The sequence below is a fragment of the Ranitomeya variabilis genome, chromosome 4, assembly GCF_051348905.1.
Source record: "Ranitomeya variabilis isolate aRanVar5 chromosome 4, aRanVar5.hap1, whole genome shotgun sequence".
Classification (NCBI taxonomy): domain Eukaryota; kingdom Metazoa; phylum Chordata; class Amphibia; order Anura; family Dendrobatidae; genus Ranitomeya; species Ranitomeya variabilis.
This window is the reverse complement of record NC_135235.1, coordinates 287,844,127-287,863,671: the sequence shown is the minus strand read 5'-3', so window position 1 is coordinate 287,863,671 and position 19,545 is coordinate 287,844,127.

Here is a 19,545-nt window from a genome sequence, read left to right as displayed (position 1 = left end):
CCTTACACCTTAATGACTTTATGACAATATTTATAGGTACAAATAAAGATGATATAAAATATTAATTATCCGCCCAACAGAAAATCTACTCTAGGGTAAGAAAATTAAGGGCAGAAATATCATAGATGAAGGATGAAAATGGAAAAATAAATCAGTTTGGTCATTGAAGGGTGAAGGCTCACAGTGTAATATTACATCATTAATATCTAGAGAGGATTCCTACCGGTCATGGCTCACAATGTACTGACATGACAGGATAAACCTTGCTCCTCAGAGCTGACAATCTAAAGAATGGAATCCTCTCAGTAATCACGTATCAACAATAAGAAGAATAACCGGAACCTTTTATGACCAACAGCTTTTAGAAAATCCCTGCAGCTGCGTGCAGCCATGGGTGGTGGACACTCGGGATCTCCACGTACTTCACGAAAAAAAGAAGGAATAAATGCTCAGGTGTGAAGCCGGAGACGGCGCGAGTATTCACAGCAAAAAGGTGCAGAGTGTAAATCCACACATGGAAAAAGATCAAGTGTGAGTGGTGATAAAAAGGTTTCTACACTGTCATCATGCAGAAATATACAGGCTCCCGGACACCTAGGAGCTTACAGTCTAATAGAAGGACGTCTTAGAGGATGTTCACACTGTGTCTTATTCAACTATTTTTAAAGTGGGTCCGCTTATAAAAATGGTGGAAAAAGCACCAACAAAACAATAGAATCTTCCTATTGATTTGAAGGCAAAAACGATATCGGGCCCATTTAAGTAGGGTGTTTTTGACAATTTTATGGCATAAAACACCTTGAAATATGCTGAATTTTTGCGCAACAGGAAATTGAGCAAAACTTTTGCAACTTTTGCTACTTTTTACGCCACTCCTGGCCAGCTCCAGTAACTTTTAAAAAAGTAAGTGTAGCTAGGGAAGGGCAGAACCAAGTGTGTCTATGTAATTCATAATAACTAGCACAACGAAGGTTGAAGAAATTAGATAAAAAATGTACTCCAGTCCCGGACTAGAGTAACACTTCTGGCGTTGGTGTACAGCTGTTAAAACATGCGCCAAATTTATTAAAACACACACGCCTCTTGATGAATTAGGCGTTTCTTACTGCAGTACAGATGTCATCAAGAATGTCATACAAAATGCCAGTCCTGATAAATCAGGCCCATAACCTATATTTTCCATATCCAAGGTACCAGGTGTCTTCCTCAATAAACTTCTTGATTAGTCACAGCATAGAAAAATGAAAACACGACAAATGTGACATCTCTATTATGTGGCTTAATAAAGGTGTCTGTGGCCGGAACGTCACGTTGTAATTTTTGCATGCTGTAACTAATAAATAAGATTATTCACAGAGGAAGAGGATAGAGCTCTAAGGCCGGGGTCAGACGGCCGTATGTTCTGTCATGTGAGAGAATCGGCCCTTTAATGCTAATGTTACTCTAAAACTCTGTGGGAGTGTGGGACCCCCTAAAAGTCAATATTGAGGGTGATATTGAGTTTTCAGATTGCTACTTCCAATTGTTGGCTGTAGAGTATTGTCCTCTTCCTCTATGAAGAGGATAATTATATATAAGGTTTTAAAAACTCCTAGAAAAGGACCGAAAAAAGAAGCGAGTCCTCATGCATATTCCGTGTGAAAAACAGATGTTTTTGACCACTTTAAAAAGGCACAGTGTGAACATACCCTTAGTTTTTCAGTGTCCTCGTCTGGTGATATCTTGGTCTTTGATGATGAGACACTACTATCAGGCTTTAGAAGTAGGCTTGCAACTCGTCTCTCATACAAAGCTGTAGAGGGAATTGAAAGCAGAGATTTTTTATTAGCAGGCATAGATCATGTAAAAATAGTGTTATTAGGACCATAAACAAACAGTGTGATGCCCCCACAACCTCCATACAGTATGATCCCTTCACAGTATGATACCCACAAGCCTTAACACATTCTGATGGCGTCGACATGGTATTTAAGCCCTAATAAATCCCCCCACACACACAGAGCACAGCTCCCCTATATATAGTATGATGGCCCTCACAGACCTTACCTACATAGTGTGATACCCCCACAACTCCCCCACACGGTATGATGGCCACCCAAGCATTCCGCACACAGTATGATGGACCCCACACAGTATCATCACAAGCTTCAGCCCTCACCAAATCTATTGAAATCCCAATTATCAGGTCCCTCACAACACCCACACAGAATGATGGCCCCCACAACCCCCACACAGAATCTGCACAAGTACTGAGTGATCAATTAAAGAAATGAAAAGGTATTCATCTAGCCTCATTCCCTCGATCCACTGTCCCACTCTATACAACATGTGGACTGAGGAGCCGTGCAGCAGACATGATGCTTCGTTGAAGTGACCTCATTTAAATTGCTCCTCCTGTTCTTTTGATATTCACCCACAATGACCATGGAGCACATGTCGGCTTAATGCTGTAGCAGGGACACCTGGATTTCTGTGTTTCTCGCCAGCATTTTTTATCATCTTTACATGCTGGCGGTCTCAGCTGTCTTTTCTTCCACTCACCACTGTTTTGTCTATGTGCATATTTATTTTGTTTATGTATATTTGATACTCTAATAAATTTTGATAGATTTTGATACCTCTATCGCTCTGATGTGGATTTTTGGTGAATAGTTAAGTTTATTATAAACTACTGACAATTTGACCCATTGACACTTGTCACTGCTCCACAACCAAGGGTGTTTTTATAGGTTTATATGATGCTTCGTTGGGACTCAGATGCACATAGTGAATGATGGAACTGGGAGACACAATTGTATTTCATTGTATCTCAGGTTCAGATTCTTCTCCACCAGATCCTGGAATCTCTCTATCATGGGCACACGTGAGCTCTCTATAGCACATGATGGCTGCTGTACATACCTGGTGCACTCCTCTCCCTCTCTGCAGGATATGGCTCCATGAACTTCTTCTTCTTTCTGCCTCTTTGTCTCTTGTAGAATAATGATCAGCTCCAGCAGTGTAGATCTTTACACGGAATTACATCATTGTGATGTCATGGAATGCTGTGATGTTATGGAATGCTGCGATGTCATGGAATGCTGCGATGTCATGGAATGCTGCGATGTCATGGAATGCTGCCATGTCATGGAATGCTGCCATGTCATGGAATGCTGTGATGCTGTGTGGCTTTGTGTTGTCATTAACTATTAAGGAGTTCTGTAATGTCATGTGATCTTTAGATTTTTTGTGTTGTCACAACCCAGAACAAATGACCCAATTTCCTTCCAGCCACACCGCCATCACGCAAAAGTAAATTCTGCAGCCTGGTCACAGACGGTTGAGGGACATGATGTATTGTGGGTTCACTTATACAGTAATTTTGCCCCTACTGAAGTCCCTTAGTGTTCTCTACCACTACAACACGCCTTTCATTTCCCCCATAGAGTATGATCCCCTCAAAAATCCCCTCTACACACAATATGATAAACCCCACACAGTATGTCAGCTCCCAGAAAACACAATATGGTGCCCCCACAGCAATCCCTCCACATTCCGATTAATTTCCAGCAGCCCCCCACACAATGTGTACCACCACAATATGATGTCTGCACAGCGATTGATTCCCCCATTCATCTCCCCCACAGTATGATGCACCCCCAGCCTCCCTCACACAGTATGATGTCCCAACAGTCCTCCACACAGTGTGTTTGCCCGTACAGCCCCCTGCAAAGTATGATGGCCTACACAGCCCCCCACACTCGCAGTTTGATGTTCCCACTCTCCCTCACAAAGTATGATGGCCCATACAGCCCTGCTACAATGTATGATGGTCCCTACAGTCCTCCAACCAACCAAACCCATTGTGAGCGCAGCTCTGGAGTATGTTGGCTGTATATTATCAGGGTTTAGTACCACAAATGGCATCATGTGAAAAGTGTGCTGTATAGTTACATCCTGTGTCCTCAGTCATAAGATACTTTTCCAGCTTTATTAATTTACTAGCTGAAGAGCCCGGCGTTGCCTGGGCATAGTAAATATCTGTGGTTAGTTATAGCCCCTCACTTCTCTTATTTTCCCATCACACCTCTCATTTTCCCATTCACATCTTTCATTTTCCCCCTCACATCTCTCATTTTCTCCCTCACACCTCTCATTTGCCCCCTCACTCCTCTTATTTTCCCCCTCACTCCTGTCATTCCCCCCAACACTTGTCATTTCGACCTCACATCTGTCATTTTCCGATCACTGCACTATTTTCCCTCACTCCTCTCATTTTGCACTCACACCTTTTCATTTTCACCTCACACCTCTCATTTTCACCTCACACCTCTCATTTTCACCTCACACCTCTCATTTTTTCCTCAGTATATACATGTTTGTCATCTCCCTTATATATTATACACCTGTATGTCATCTCCTGTATATAGTATGTACCTGTATGTCATCTCCCCTGTATATAGTATATACCTGTATGTCATCTCCCATGTATATAGTATACACCTCTATGTCATCTCCTGTATATAGTATATACATGTATGTCATCTCCCCTGTAAAGAGTATACACCTGCTGTATCTCATCTCCTCCTGTATATTGTATATACCTGTCATGATTCTCAATGGCGAGAGAACATAGCCCAGCATATAAAAGAACTAGCTCTTGGAAGATGGAATCTAAACTGACCATGAACTAAACCTGCCGCACAATTAACAGTGGCCGGGTAGCGTGCCTACGTTTTATCCCTAGACGCCCAGCGCCAGCCGGAGGACTAACTAATCCTAGCAGAGGAAAATACAGTCCTGGCTCACCTCTAGAGAAATTTCCCCAAAAGGCAGACAGAGGCCCCCACATATATTGGCGGTGATTTAAGATGAAATGACAAACGTAGTATGAAAATAGGTTTAGCAAAATCGAGGTCCGCTTACTAGATAGCAGGAAGACAGAAAGGGCACTTTCATGGTCAGCTGAAAACCCTATCAAACCACCATCCAGAAATTACTTTAAGACTCTAGTATTAATTCATAACACCAGAGTGGCAATTTCAGATCACAAGAGCTTTCCAGACACAGTAACGAAACAGCAGCTGTGAACTGGAACAAAATGCAAAAACAAACAAGGACGAAAGTCCAACATAGCTGAGAGTTGTCTAGTAGCAGGAACATGCACAGAAAGGCTTCTGATAACATTGTTGACCGGCATGAAACTGACAGAGGAGCAAGGTTATATAGAGACTCCCACATCCTGATGGGAACAGGTGAACAGAGAGGATGATGCACACAAGTTCAATTCCACCAGTGGCCACCGGGGGAGCCCAGAATCCAATTTCACAACAGTACCCCCCCCTCAAGGAGGGGGCACCGAACCCTCACCAGAACCACCAGGGCGATCAGGATGAGCCCTATGAAAGGCACGGACAAGATCGGAGGCATGAACATCAGAGGCATTCACCCAAGAATTATCCTCCTGACCGTATCCCTTCCATTTGACCAGATACTGGAGTTTCCGTCTGGAAACACGGGAGTCTAAGATCTTTTCCACAACGTACTCCAACTCACCCTCAACCAACACCGGAGCAGGAGGCTCAACGGAAGGCACAACCGGTACTTCATACCTGCGCAATAATGACCGATGAAAAACATTATGAATAGAAAAAGATGCAGGGAGGTCCAAACGGAAGGACACAGGGTTAAGAATCTCCAATATCTTGTACGGGCCGATGAACCGAGGCTTAAACTTAGGAGAAGAAACCCTCATAGGGACAAAACGAGAAGACAACCACACCAAGTCCCCAACACAAAGCCGAGGACCAACACGACGACGGCGGTTGGCAAAAAGCTGAGTCTTCTCCTGGGACAACTTCAAATTGTCCACTACCTGCCCCCAAATCTGATGCAACCTCTCCACCACAGCATCCACTCCAGGACAATCCGAAGATTCCACCTGACCGGAGGAAAATCGAGGATGAAACCCCGAATTACAGAAAAACGGGGACACCAAGGTGGCAGAGCTGGCCCGATTATTGAGGGCGAACTCCGCCAATGGCAAAAAAGCAACCCAATCATCCTGATCCGCAGACACAAAACACCTCAAATATGTCTCCAAGGTCTGATTAGTCCGCTCGGTCTGGCCATTAGTCTGAGGATGGAAAGCAGACGAAAAAGACAAATCTATGCCCATCCTAGCACAGAATGCCCGCCAAAATCTAGACACGAATTGGCTCCCTCTGTCAGAAACGATATTCTCCGGAATACCATGCAAACGAACAACATTTTGAAAAAACAGAGGAACCAACTCGGAAGAAGAAGGCAACTTAGGCAAGGGAACCAAATGGACCATCTTAGAGAAACGGTCACACACCACCCAGATGACAGACATCTTCTGAGAAACAGGCAGATCCGAAATAAAATCCATCGAGATGTGCGTCCAAGGCCTCTTCGGAATAGGCAAGGGCAACAACAATCCACTAGCCCGAGAACAACAAGGCTTGGCCCAAGCACAAACGTCACAAGACTGCACAAAGCCTCGCACATCTCGTGACAGGGAAGGCCACCAGAAGGACCTTGCCACCAAATCCCTGGTACCAAAGATTCCAGGATGACCTGCCAATGCAGAAGAATGAACCTCAGAGATGACTCTACTGGTCCAATCATCAGGAACAAACAGTCTACCAGGTGGGCAACGATCCGGTCTATCCGCCTGAAACTCCTGCAAGGCCCGCCGCAAGTCTGGAGAAACGGCAGACAATATCACTCCATCCTTAAGGATACCTGTGGGCTCAGAATTACCAGGGGAGTCAGGCTCAAAACTCCTAGAAAGGGCATCCGCCTTAACATTCTTAGAACCCGGTAGGTATGACACCACAAAATTAAACCGAGAGAAAAACAACGACCAGCGCGCCTGTCTAGGATTCAGGCGCCTGGCAGACTCAAGGTAAATTAAATTTTTGTGGTCAGTCAATACCACCACCTGATGTCTGGCCCCCTCAAGCCAGTGACGCCACTCCTCAAAAGCCCACTTCATGGCCAAAAGCTCCCGATTCCCAATATCATAATTCCGCTCGGCGGGCGAAAATTTACGGGAAAAAAAAGCACAAGGTCTCATCACGGAGCAGTCGGAACTTCTCTGCGACAACACCGCCCCAGCTCCGATTTCAGAAGCGTCGACCTCAACCTGAAAAGGAAGAGCAACATCAGGCTGACGCAACACAGGGGCGGAAGAAAAGCGGCGCTTAAGCTCCCGAAAGGCCTCCACAGCATCAGGGGACCAATCAGCAACATCAGCACCCTTCTTAGTCAAATCAGTCAATGGTTTAACAACATCAGAAAAACCAGCAATAAATCGACGATAAAAGTTAGCAAAGCCCAAAAATTTCTGAAGACTCTTAAGAGAAGAGGGTTGCGTCCAATCACAAATAGCCTGAACCTTGACAGGATCCATCTCGATGGACGAGGGGGAAAAAATGTATCCCAAGAAGGAAATCTTTTGAACCCCAAAAACGCACTTAGAACCCTTCACACACAAGGAATTAGACCGCAAAACCTGAAAAACCCTCCTGACCTGCTGGACATGAGAGTCCCAGTCATCCGAAAAAATCAGAATATCATCCAGATACACAATCATAACTTTATCCAAATAATCGCGGAAAATGTCATGCATAAAGGACTGGAAGACTGAAGGGGCATTTGAAAGACCAAAAGGCATCACCAAATACTCAAAGTGGCCCTCGGGCGTATTAAATGCGGTTTTCCACTCATCCCCCTGCTTGATTCGCACCAAATTATACGCCCCACGGAGATCAATCTTAGAGAACCACTTGGCCCCCTTTATACGAGCAAACAAATCAGTCAGCAGTGGTAACGGATATTGATATTTAACCGTGATTTTATTCAAAAGCCGATAATCAATACACGGCCTCAAAGAGCCATCTTTCTTAGACACAAAAAAAAAACCGGCTCCTAAGGGAGATGACGAAGGACGAATATGTCCCTTTTCCAAGGACTCCTTTATATATTCTCGCATAGCAGCGTGTTCAGGCACAGACAGATTAAATAAACGACCCTTAGGGTACTTACTACCCGGGATCAAATCTATGGCACAATCGCACTCCCGGTGCGGAGGTAGTGAACCAAGCTTGGGTTCTTCAAAAACGTCACGATAGTCAGACAAGAATTCAGGAATCTCAGAGGGAATAGATGATGAAATGGAAACCAAAGGTACGTCCCCATGAGTCCCTTTACATCCCCAGCTTAACACAGACATAGCTTTCCAGTCGAGGACTGGGTTATGAGATTGCAGCCATGGCAATCCTAGCACCAAAACATCATGTAGATTATACAGCACCAGAAAGCGAATAATCTCCTGGTGATCCGGATTAATACGCATAGTTACTTGTGTCCAGTATTGTGGTTTATTACTAGCCAATGGGGTGGAGTCAATCCCCTTCAGAGGTATAGGAGCTTCCAAAGGCTCCAAATCATACCCACAGCGTTTGGCAAAGGACCAATCCATAAGACTCAAAGCGGCGCCAGAGTCGACATAGGCGTCCGCGGTAATAGATGATAAAGAGCAAATCAGGGTCACAGATAGAATAAACTTAGACTGTAAAGTGCTAATTGACACAGACTTGTCAAGCTTCTTAGTACGCTTAGAGCATGCTGATATAACATGAGTTGAATCACCACAATAGAAGCACAACCCATTTTTTCGTCTAAAATTCTGCCGCTCTCTTCTGGACAGAATTCTATCACATTGCATATTTTCTGGCGTCTTCTCAGTAGACACCGCCAAATGGTGCACAGGTTTGCGCTCCCGCAGACGCCTATCGATCTGAATAGCCATTGTCATGGACTCATTCAGACCCGCAGGCACAGGGAACCCCACCATAACATCCTTAATGGCATCAGAGAGACCTTCTCTGAAAATTGCCGCCAGGGCGCACTCATTCCACTGAGTAAGCACAGACCATTTACGGAATTTTTGGCAGTATATTTCAGCTTCATCTTGCCCCTGAGATAGGGACATCAAGGCTTTTTCCGCCTGAAGCTCTAAATGAGGTTCCTCATAAAGCAACCCCAAGGCCAGAAAAAACGCATCCACATTGAGCAACGCAGGATCCCCTGGTGCCAATGAAAAAGCCCAATCTTGAGGGTCGCCCCGGAGCAAGGAAATTACAATCCTGACCTGCTGTGCAGGATCTCCGGCAGAGCGAGACTTCAGGGACAAAAACAATTTGCAATTATTTTTAAAATTTTGAAAGCAAGATCTATTTCCCGAGAAGCATTCAGGCAAAGGAATTCTAGGTTCAGACATAGGTGCATGAACAACAAAATCTTGCAAATTTTGTACCTTCGTGGCGAGATTATTCAAACCTGTAGCTACACTCTGAAGATCCATTTCAAACAGGTGAACACAGAGCCATTCAAGGATTAGAAGGAGAGAAAGAGAGGAAGGCTGCAGTATAGGCAGACTAGCAAGTGATTCAATTATGAGCACACTCAGAACTAGAGAAAAAAAAAAAAAAAAAAAAAAAATTTCAGCAGACTTCTTTTTTCTCTCCTTTCTCAGCCAATAATTTAACCCTTTTGGGCCGGTCAAACTGTCATGATTCTCAATGGCGAGAGAACATAGCCCAGCATATAAAAGAACTAGCTCTTGGAAGATGGAATCTAAACTGACCATGAACTAAACCTGCCGCACAATTAACAGTGGCCGGGTAGCGTGCCTACGTTTTATCCCTAGACGCCCAGCGCCAGCCGGAGGACTAACTAATCCTAGCAGAGGAAAATACAGTCCTGGCTCACCTCTAGAGAAATTTCCCCAAAAGGCAGACAGAGGCCCCCACATATATTGGCGGTGATTTAAGATGAAATGACAAACGTAGTATGAAAATAGGTTTAGCAAAATCGAGGTCCGCTTACTAGATAGCAGGAAGACAGAAAGGGCACTTTCATGGTCAGCTGAAAACCCTATCAAAACACCATCCAGAAATTACTTTAAGACTCTAGTATTAACTCATAACACCAGAGTGGCAATTTCAGATCACAAGAGCTTTCCAGACACAGTAACGAAACAGTAGCTGTGAACTGGAACAAAATGCAAAAACAAACAAGGACGAAAGTCCAACTTAGCTGAGAGTTGTCTAGTAGCAGGAACATGCACAGAAAGGCTTCTGATAACATTGTTGACCGGCATGAAACTGACAGAGGAGCAAGGTTATATAGAGACTCCCACATCCTGATGGGAACAGGTGAACAGAGAGGATGATGCACACAAGTTCAATTCCACCAGTGGCCACTGGGGGAGCCCAGAATCCAATTTCACAACATATACCTATGTGTCATCTCCTCCTGTATATAGTATATACCTGTAAGTCATCTCTTCTGTATATAGTATATACCTGTATGTCATCTCCTCCTATATATAGTATATATCTGTATGTCATCTCCTGTATATAGTATATACATGTATGTCATCTCCCCTGTATATAGTATATACCTGCTGTATGTCATCTCCTCCTCTATATACCTATGTGTCATCTCCTTTTTTATATAGTATATAACTGTATGTCATCTCCTCCTGTATATAGTGTATATACCTGTATGTCATCTCCTCCTGTATATAGTATATACCTGTATGTCATCTCCTGTATATAGTATATATCTGTGTGTCATCTCCTCCTGTATATAGTATATACCTGTGTGTCATCTCCCCTGTATATAGTATATATCTGTGTGTCATCTCCTCCTGTATATAGTATATATCTGTGTGTCATCTCTTCTGTATATAGTATATACCTGTATGTCATCTCCTCCTGTATATAGTATATATCTGTGTGTCATCTCCTCCTGTATATAGTATATACCTGTGTGTCATCTCCCCTGTATATAGTATATACCTGTAAGTCATCTCCTCCTGTATATAGTATATACCTTTAAGTCATCTCCTCCTGTATATAGTATATATCTGTATGTCATCTCCCCTGTATATAGTATGTACCTGTATGTCATCTTCCCTGTATATAGTATATATCTGTGTGTCATCTCCCCTGTATATAGTATATACCTGTAAGTCATCTCCTCCTGCATATAGTATATACCTGTAAGTCATCTCCTCCTGTATATAGTATATATCTGTATGTCATCTCCCCTGTATATAGTATGTACCTGTATGTCATCTTCCCTGTATATAGTATATATCTGTAAGTCATCTCCTCCTGTATACAGTATATACCTGTGTGTCATCTCCCCTGTATATAGTATATACCTGTGTGTCATCTCCCCTGTATATAGTATATATCTGTGTGTCATCTCCTCCTGTATATAGTATATATCTGTGTGTCATCTCCCCTGTATATAGTATATATCTGTGTGTCATCTCCCCTGTATATATTATATATCTGTGTGTCATCTCTTCCTGTATATAGTATATACCGGTGTGTCATCTCCCCTGTATATAGTATATATCTGTGTGTCATCTCCTCCTGTATTAGACCTCGTTCACATGTTATTTGGTCAGTATTTTTACCTCAGTATTTGTAAGCTAAATTGGCAGCCTGATAAATCCCCAGCCAACAGGAAGCCCTCCCCCTGGCAGTATATATTAGCTCACACATACACATAATAGACAGGTCATGTGACTGACAGCTGCCGTATTTCCTATATGGTACATTTGTTGCTCTTGTAGTTTGTCTGCTTATTAATCAGATTTTTATTTTTGAAGGATAATACCAGATTTATGTGTGTTTTAGGGCGAGTTTCACGTGTCAAGTTGTGTGTGTTGAGTTGCGCGTGGCGACATGCATGTAGCGACTTTTGTGAGATGAGTTTTGTGTGGCGACATGCATGTAGCAACTTTTTGTGTGTTGAGTTGCACGTGACAGGTTAGTGTAGCAAGTTGTGTGCAGCAAGTTTTGCGCATGGTGGGTTTTGCGCGTGGCGAGTTTTATGTGTGGTGCATTTTCAGTATGTGCAAGTTTTGTGTGAGGCAACTTTTGCATGTGTTGCAACTTTTGTGCATGTGGCAATTTTTCCGCGCGTGCAAGTTTTGCGTGTGGCGAGTTTTGCGCATGGCGAGTTTTGCGCGTGGCGAGTTTTATGTGTGGTGCGTTTTGAGTATGTGCAAGTTTTACGTGAGGCAACTTTTGCATGTGTTGCAACTTTTGTGCATGTGGCAATTTTTCCGCATGTGCAAGTTTTGCATGTGGCGAGTTTTCCATGAGGTGAGTTTTCCACGTGTGGCGAGTTTTGCGAGAGCCTAGTTTTGCATGTGGCGAGTTTTGCACGTGGCGAGTTTTGAGCGGCGACTTCTGTGTTTCGACTTTTATGTGGCGAGGTTGGTGTATGTGTGGTGAAATGTGTGCTGAGGGTGATATGTGTTCAAGCACGTGGTAGTGTGTGGCGCATTTTGTGTGTGTGTTCATATCCCCGTGTGTGGTGAGTATCCCATGTCAGGGCCCCACCTTAGCAACTGTACGGTATATACTCTTTGGCGCCATCGCTCTCACTCTTTAAGTCCCCCTTGTTCACATCTGGCAGCTGTCAATTTGCCTCCAACACTTTTCCTTTCACTTTTTCCCCATTATGTAGATAGGGGCAAAATTGTTTGGTGAATTGGAAAGCGCGGGGTTAAAATTTTGCCTCACAACATAGCCTATGACGCTCTCGGGGTCCAGACGTGTGACTGCTCAAAATTTTGTGGCTGTAGCTGCGACGGTGCAGATGCCAATCCCGGACATACACACATATACACACACACACACACACACACACACACACACACACACACACACACACACACACACACACACACACACACACACATTCAGCTTTATATATTAGATTATGCATCTTCTTGTTTTATTTCTTCAATACAAAGGATACAAATGAATCTAGAAGAGAACGTCTTCCTCACTGTAGCAATCCATGCTGGATCACTTCTACCTGGACAGGAGTGGAGTGTTCCTTGGACAGTCTTATCCAGAGTCTTACATGATATCAATGTTACAGTGTGCCAGGATCAGAACTGCACTTAAAAGGATTGTCCATTTCACGAAATAATGAGGCAAAAGCATATTATGCTTTAACACTATCATTACTGACAACCCTGTATTTGGGAACTAGAAAGGGTCTACTGTCCAATATTTCACACAATCCATGGAGCAGTTGCTGGAGATAAAGAAGGCTTTTTAATAATCCTGGACAAACTCTTTAAAAATGTGCTCAGGGCTCATCATCTCTGAACAAAAATGTAACTAAAAATGAGAGAAAATCTGAACTGTGGACAGCGTAGATAAGATATTTCTGGACCTGACCCGCATAGCAATCATCTGACTGTGGAATTTGTGTCAGAGGCCTGAAATATGTCATATTAATGGAATATGTGAAGTCATCTCCATGGATCGGACAGACGTGCTGAAGCACCGCTAAGGGTTTCTGTGTTTTCCTGCTTCATACATAAATAAGCTTTGTTAAACCAAATTTTCCAAAAAAACTGGACCAAGCATTGTAGGCAGAACAACAGGCGGTTGTGGGATTTTGTTTTTCTTCTTTTTGCCAATTTTTCTTTATACAGTATATGTGCAGGTCCGACGTAGTCCAGCGATTCCCACAAAGTGCTGAGATTCCATAGACTTTAATCAGCAGCCACTGCCGGTTCACGCTGAGCTTCACAAGATCCGGTGACTGTGACGAGCGGTAATGTTACTGATGTCACCACTCAGAGTCACCGAGTTATGCTGCACTCTGCGAGACTCTGAACAGCGGTGACATCAGTAACATTACTGCTCTTCACAGTCGCCGAGACCCTACACCTTTGCAGAGCAGTGATGTCTGTAACAATCTTCAGATGTTCCTGCTCACTATGCGCTCTGGACTACGTCAGATTCAGTGGACCAGGAAAAATGTGGGGGAGTGATTATTTAAATAAAGATTTCTTGTGTGTGTTTTTTCTTTTTACTTAATGGGTTAGTAATGTGGGTTTTTGATGGACTCCTCTCTGTTACTAACCCCAGAGCTTGATATCATCTATGTTTTTGGACAATAAACAGCCGATAGCATTCCTAAGCCCCATTACCTCAACTGCCAATACACAAGGGCAATCAGGAAGAACTACAATTGGCGCATCTAATGTGATATGTCACTTCTGGGGCAGCTATGGGCTAGTATTTTTAGTCTGAGAAGGTCCCAATAACCATAGACCTTCCCATCCTGATAATATCAGCTCTCAGCTGTCTGCTTTACCTTTGCTGGTTGCATTAATTGTGGGGGACCCCACATTGTTTTTTCACTTATTTAATCATAAAACATTGACCTGCTGCAGATTTACATTTTTACAGTTTGAACTAATGGGGTGGTGCTTACAGGATCCTCGAGGGCATGTCTTTAGGTTGCTCTGCATATTTCCCCTGTGAGCACCACCACTACAGTAAAGATCAAAAAAAAAAATCACTAAACAAAAAGCCTTATGTATCTGGAACTATATGGTGGATTTAAAAGTAATAATAATCTTTATTTTTATATAGCGCTAACATATTCCGCAGCGCTTTACAGTTTTCACACAGTAGCATCGCTGTCCCTGATGGGGCTCAAAATCTTAGATCCCTATCAGTATGTCTTTGGAGTGTGGGAGGAAACCGGAGAACCCGGAGGAAACCCACGCAAACACGGAGAGAACATACAAACTCCTTGCAGATGTTGTCCTTGGTGGTAACCACTGAGCCAAAGGCAGAATACGGTTGTCACTGACAACAGCCAATCATTCCTGCAGTTGCTTTTTTGCATAAGGTTAACAATATAATCTGGTTGCTATAGGTATTTGCACTGTTTCTTGCTTTAGTTTTGATACATCAACCCCAAAAATGTAGACTCTTTAGATCAGAAATTCTGCTATTTCTCCTTTATACAAAGGTTTATGGAGAATTTACATTACATCTTGATTTTCTGGTCTCTTGCGCCCTCTGCTGGAGAAAAAAAAGTTGTCATAATTAAAAAACTTTTTGGTTACTCAAAAGAAATATTCAGTGTCCTGACCTGCCAGATTGCTTCTGCTCCTCTCTGAGGGCAACATTTTCTCTGTTTCGTTTTTATTTTAGGCTCTGAATATGTGAGCCAGCAAACTGATGTAAAATGGTTGTATGCCCCCCCCCCCCAAAAAAAGGTGTGAAATTGTCTGTAGATAGTGGTAGCTTAATATAAATACATATATATATATATATATATATATATATATATATATATATATATATACATACAGTGTATACATGTTATATATACAGTACAGACCAAAAGTTTGGACACACCTTCTCAATTAAAGATTTTTCTGTATTTTATGACTATGAAAATTGTACATTCACACTGAAGGCATCAAAACTATGAATTAACTCATGTGGAATTATATACTTAACAAAAAAGTGTGAAACAACTGAAAATATGTCTTATATTCTAGGCTCTTCAAAGTAGCCACCTTTTGCTTTGATGACTGCTTTGCACACTCTTGGCATTCTCTTGATGAGCTTCAAGAGGTAGTCACCGAGAATCATTTTCACTTCACAGGTGTGCCCTGTCAGGTTTAATAAGTGGGATTTCTTGCCGTATAAATGGGGTTGGGACCATCAGTTGTGTTGTGCAAAAGTCTGGTGGATACACAGCTGATAGTCCTACTGAATAGACTGTTAGCTGCTTTTTTTCTTGCCATAATACAAAATCTAAGTAAAGAAAAACGAGTGGCCATCATTACTTTAAGAAATGAACGTCAGTCAGTCCGAAAAATTGGGAAAACTTTGAAAGTGTCCCTGTTATGATTCTAGTGGTAGAGGATCTCAGAAGTTCCAGCTAAGTCCGCAAACACAAAAACCAGCTCATAGGAAGGTGGTAACTTGGCTGACCGTATATCTAATCCTAGCACAACAACTAGAAGTAGCCGGGGAACGTACCTACGTTGATTGTAGACGTCTCGCACCAGCCGGAGAACTAACTAACCCTTTCAGAGAAAATAAGACCTCACTTGCCTCAACAGAAAGGACCCCAAAGTTATAATACAAGCCCCCAACAAATAATAACGGTGAGGTAAGAAGAAAAGACAAACGTAAGAATGAACTAGATTTAGCAAAGAGAGGCCCACTAATTGATAGCAGAAAATAGGAAGGAGACTTATACGGTCAGCAAAAACCCTACAAAAATATCCACGCTGAAAATCCAAGAACCCCCGCACCGACTAACGGTGTGGGGGGAGAATATCAGCCCCCTAGAGCTTCCAGCAAAAATCAGGAATCACATTATGAACAAGCTGGAACAAAATAGAAGCAAAGCGAATAAACAAAAATAAGAAAGCAGGACTTAGCTTATCTTGCAAAGAACAGGAGACCAGGAGTCAGGAGCAAACAGACATAGACTGACTACATCGATTCCAGGCACTAGACTGAGTTTCCAGGAAGTCTAAATAGGAACACCCAAGGCCTAACGAACCAGGTGGGTACCAACCTGGAGAAAGATGATCCAAGTGTAATACAGCTAGTGACCACAAGAGGGAGCCAATAAATATAGTTCACAACAGTACCCCCCCTTTAAGGAGGGGTCACCGAACCCTCACCAAGACCACCAGGACGATCAGGATGAGCAGCGTGAAAGGCACGCACCAAATCGGCCGCATGAACATCAGAGGCGACCACCCAGGAATTATCCTCCTGACCATAGCCCTTCCATTTGACCAGATACTGAAGCCTCCGTCTAGAGAGACGAGAATCCAAGATCTTCACCACGTACTCCAACTCGCCCTCAACCAAGACCGGAGCCGGAGGGTCAACAGCAGGAACCACAGGCACAACGTACCGCCGTAACAGAGACCTATGGAACACATTGTGAATGGCAAATGACACCGGAAGATCCAAACGAAAAGACACCGGATTAAGGACTTCCAAAATTTTATAAGGACCAATAAAGCGAGGCTTAAACTTAGGAGAGGAAACCTTCAGAGGGACATACCGAGAAGATAACCAAACCAAATCCCCAACACGAAGTCGGGGACCCACACCGCGGCGGCGGTTGGCAAAACGCTGAGCCTTCTCCTGTGACAACTTCAAGTTGTCCACCACATGATTCCAAATCCGCTGCAACCTATCCACCACGGAATCCACCCCAGGACAGTCAGAAGGTTCAACATGACCCGAGGAAAAACGAGGATGAAAACCAGAGTTGCAGAAAAATGGCGAAACCAAAGTAGCGGAACTAGCCCGATTATTGAGGGTAAACTCAGCCAATGGCAAGAAGGTCACCCAATCATCCTGATCCGCATAAACAAAACATCTCAAATAAGCCTCCAGCGTCTGATTGGTTCGCTCCGTTTGGCCATTAGTCTGAGGATGAAAGGCAGATGAAAACGACAAATCAATGCCCATCTTGGCACAAAAAGATCGCCAGAATCTGGACACAAACTGGGATCCTCTGTCAGACACGATATTCTCAGGAATGCCATGCAAGCGAACCACATTCTGAAAGAACAAAGGAACCAGATCAGAAGAGGAAGGCAACTTAGGCAAGGGCACCAAATGGACCATCTTGGAAAAGCGATCACACACCACCCAGATGACAGACATACCTTGAGACACCGGAAGATCTGAAATGAAATCCATGGAAATGTGTGTCCAGGGCCTCTTCGGGACGGGCAAGGGCAAAAGCAACCCGCTGGCACGAGAACAGCAAGGCTTAGCCCGAGCACAAATCCCACAGGACTGCACAAAAGAACGCACATCCCGCGACAAGGAAGGCCACCAAAAGGACCTAGCCACCAAATCTCTGGTACCAAAAATCCCAGGATGCCCCGCCAACACTGAGGAATGAACCTCGGAGATAACTCTGCTGGTCCATTTATCAGGAACAAACAGTCTATCAGGTGGGCAAGGGTCAGGTCTACCAGCCTGAAATCTCTGCAACACACGTCGCAAATCAGGAGAAATGGCCGACAAGATTACTCCCTCTTTAAGAATACCAGCTGGCTCTGAGACTCCCGGAGAGTCAGGCACAAAACTCCTAGAAAGAGCATCGGCCTTCACATTCTTCGAACCAGGCAAGTACGAGACCACAAAGTTAAAACGGGAGAAAAACAACGACCAACGAGCCTGTCTAGGATTCAGGCGCTTAGCAGACTCGAGATACATCAAATTTTTGTGATCCGTCAAGACCACCACACGATGCTTAGCTCCCTCGAGCCAATGACGCCACTCCTCAAATGCCCACTTCATGGCCAACAACTCCCGATTACCAACATCATAGTTCCGCTCCGCAGGCGAAAATTTCCTATAAAAAAAAGCACAAGGTCTCATCACAGAGCAACCAGAGCCTTTCTGCGACAAAACAGCCCCTGCACCGATCTCAGAAGTGTCCACTTCAACCTGAAAGGGAAGTGAGACATCAGGCTGGCACAAAACAGGCGCCGAAGTAAACCGGCGCTTCAGCTCCCGGAAAGCCTCCACGGCTGCCGGAGCCCAATTAGCCACATCAGAACCTTTCTTGGTCATATCCGTCAAAGGTTTAACAACGCTAGAGAAATTAGCAATAAAACGACGGTAGAAATTAGCAAAACCCAAGAACTTCTGAAGACTCTTAACAGACGTGGGTTGAGTCCAATCATGAATAGCTCGGACCTTGACTGGGTCCATCTCTACTGTAGAAGGGGAGAAAATGAAACCCAGAAAGGAAACCTTCTGCACTCCAAAGAGACACTTTGAGCCCTTCACAAACAAAGCATTATCACGCAAAACCTGAAACACCATCCTGACCTGCTTTACATGAGAATCCCAATCATTAGAAAAAACCAGAATATCATCCAGATAAACAATCATAAATTTATCTAGATACTTCCGGAAGATGTCATGCATAAAAGACTGAAACACTGAAGGAGCATTAGAAAGCCCAAAAGGCATCACCAAGTACTCAAAATGACCTTCGGGCGTATTAAACGCAGTTTTCCATTCATCTCCCTGCTTAATGCGCACAAGGTTGTACGCACCACGAAGATCTATCTTGGTGAACCACTTGGCACCCTTAATCCGAGCAAACAAGTCCGACAATAGTGGCAAAGGATACTGAAATTTGACCGTGATTTTATTCAGAAGCCGATAGTCTATACAAGGTCTCAAAGACCCATCTTTCTTGGCTACAAAAAAGAATCCCGCACCAAGAGGGGAAGAGGATGGACGAATATGTCCCTTCTCCAAAGACTCCTTTATATAAGAACGCATTGTGGCATGCTCAGGTACAGATAAATTAAATAATCGTCCCTTAGGAAATTTACTACCAGGAATCAAATCTATAGCGCAGTCACAGTCCCTATGAGGAGGAAGGGCACTGGACCTGGCCTCACTGAATACATCCTGATAGTACAACAAATACTCCGGAACTTCAGAAGGAGTAGAAGAAGCAATAGACACCGACGGGGAATCGCAATGAATTCCCTGACAACCCCAACTTGACACAGACATTGCCTTCCAATCCAAAACTGGATTATGGGTCTGTAACCATGGCAGACCTAAAACGACCAAATCATGCATTTTATGCAGAACAAGAAAACGAATC